The 2,500-nt window shown below is 31.2% G+C and overlaps 1 protein-coding gene and 2 non-coding genes across 4 annotated transcripts in view; 2 read left to right on the forward strand and 1 right to left on the reverse strand.

The window, feature by feature from the left end:
* The window catches only part of TRNAH-GUG (transfer RNA histidin (anticodon GUG)), a 72-nt gene extending 7 nt beyond the window's left edge, over window positions 1-65 (forward strand). The window contains exon 1 of the tRNA in view: window positions 1-65. This exon is cut by the window's left edge and continues 7 nt beyond it. This is a non-coding gene — a tRNA (tRNA-His).
* The window catches only part of LOC137615171 (paraneoplastic antigen Ma6E-like), a 426,083-nt gene that overhangs the window by 222,892 nt on the left and 200,691 nt on the right, over window positions 1-2,500 (forward strand). The window lies entirely within an intron of this gene.
* TRNAH-GUG (transfer RNA histidin (anticodon GUG)) lies at window positions 1,424-1,495 on the reverse strand. Its single transcript has one exon. It is a non-coding gene; the product is annotated as a tRNA-His (tRNA).

Here is a 2,500-nt window from a genome sequence, read left to right on the forward strand (position 1 = left end):
TCGTCTAGTGGTTAGTACATTGCGTTGTGGCCGCAATAACCCAGGTTCGAATCCTGGTCACGGCAGGAGAGTTAAATTTTTTTATTGATAACCTTAAAATGGTAGTTTAAGAAAAACAACGGATACGTCAAGAGTAACCTTAGTAAGTAAAAAAGGCTAAGAAAATAAACCTTTATCTTTATAAAGCAGAAAATTATTTTTCTTTCAAATTATGTGTTCTTATCAGTCTATCTATAGATTATTGAGGTACTTTGTTTTTACCATTATCAAAAACTTGAAGATTTTGTAAAAAAAAATATTAATATGTGACGGGACAAGAGAGGCTGTGACTAAGAAGGCGGGAGGAAAGCAACTGAGTAACTTTATTACAGAACATCGGTTTATATATACATAAAGTCCAGGTAAAAAGGACATAAAAACATAGCGGGCAATTTCATATTCAACCGACAACGGTTCTGTTAACAGTTAACAGTGAGAAAAACAGACATGTTATTTCAGGTCCCTATCAGTGCGAGGGGAGAGGGAAGATACAAAGCATGATATATACAAAAAAAGAAATGTCGTTACTATGTACGATCGTGTGACACACGGTTGGTACAAATGCATCCAGAAGTATATTTGTCCAGGCCATTGATAAGAGAACACAATACGTAAACTAATTATATTCACGAAATAATGGCAATAGTCTTTATAAAGAAAAAATAATCCCTTGTTACAATGATAGATTTTGATTTGATTTCTATAAAGTTTAGCTGGGCTCCATAATATACTAGAAGAATTGGAAGACCCAGGCCTACGTGGCTGAGGACTATGACGCCTGAAGTAGATGATGAATGGAGGATTATTGATTTAAAAGCTCAAATTAAGGACGACTGGCGAAATCTTACCTAAGGCCCTTTGCGTCACTAGGTGTAGGAGGAGGAGGAGGAGGAGGAGGAGATGATGATGATGATTTTTATAAACCTTCTTTCCAACCATTGCTTGGTTATTATTATTATTATTATTATTACTAGCCAAGCTACAACCCTAGTTGAAAAAGCAAGATGCTATAAGCCCAAGGGCTTCAACAGTGAAAATAGCCCAGTGAGGAAAGGAAATAAGGAAATAAATAAATGATGAGAACAAATTAACAATAAATAATTCTAAAAACAGTAACAACGTCAAAACAGATATTTCATATATAAACTATAAAAAGACTCATGTCAGCCTGGTCAACATAAAAACATTTGCTGTATACTTAGTACTTTTGAAGTTCTACTGATTCAACTACCCGATTAGAATCTAATTGGAAGAATAATAATTTTCTACGTTATAAAAATACCGAAGGTTTTATGATTTTAGATTTGTTTACAAATCTCATCTTTGACATTATTTTGTTTTTTGAATGACCATATTTAAAGGTAACCTAAAAATTTATCTCACCTGCCGTGACCAGGATTCGAACCTGGATTATTGCGGCCACAACGCAATGTACTAACCACTATACGATCACGGCTCTGATGAGATAAACATCTAGAAGAAAAATCGTTTTCTTAAAGAAAATGTGAAACTCCTTTGTCAAGCGTGAGTCAAAGAGTTGCCAGGTTGTCCTTTTTCAGGCCAAAACCAAACCTCTCAAATTTAGTATTTTTGAAATTTGTTACCTTTTAGTAATATCATGAAAAAAAGCTGGGCCTTGAATAGTATATTTTTGTCCTTTTTCCTACTATTGGGTTGGCCTTTTAAAGCTGCAGTTGATTTGAAGTTGGCCTTTTTCTCATTTAGTAAACCTGGCAACTCTGGTGAGTCATCCCAGAGAGGAATCCAGGTCTAGGTCAATTTGACACAGTGGCCTGTTCCTTAGCGTTGAGCAGGGTTTAAACTTTTAAGGAAATTACCTGAGTTTGAGGTAATTTTCATAGTTTCAAGGTAATTTAATGTAATTCTGGGTAATATCTGCTTTACAAGCTTAAACTTTAAGGAAATTGAAAATTTTTTAAGGTAATCTAAGGTAAAAAGCAGCATTTAAGGTAAAGGCTACATGCTAGAGTTTATACCCTGGCGTTGAGATCTCCAGTTATTTATTTTATTTATTTATTTATTTATTTTTTTGTGGGGGGATGGAAACACAATTTACTAGTGACAATATAGTTAATTGGGCCACATTTTTCTATTGAAACAGGAAAATATATATTCTCAATCTTCTAATTAACTTTTGATATAACATTTCAAACACACACAAACATATATATATATATATATATATATATATATATATATATATATATATATATATATATATATATATATATATATATATATTATTATATATATATATATATATATATATATATATATATATATATATATATATATATATATATATATATATATATTATATATATATATATATATATATATATATATATATATATATATATATATATATATATATATATACACATCATCATACATATACCAAGGCACTTCCCCCAATTTTGGGAGGTAACCGACATCAACA

This window comes from Palaemon carinicauda, chromosome 21 (assembly GCF_036898095.1).
Source record: "Palaemon carinicauda isolate YSFRI2023 chromosome 21, ASM3689809v2, whole genome shotgun sequence".
Classification (NCBI taxonomy): domain Eukaryota; kingdom Metazoa; phylum Arthropoda; class Malacostraca; order Decapoda; family Palaemonidae; genus Palaemon; species Palaemon carinicauda.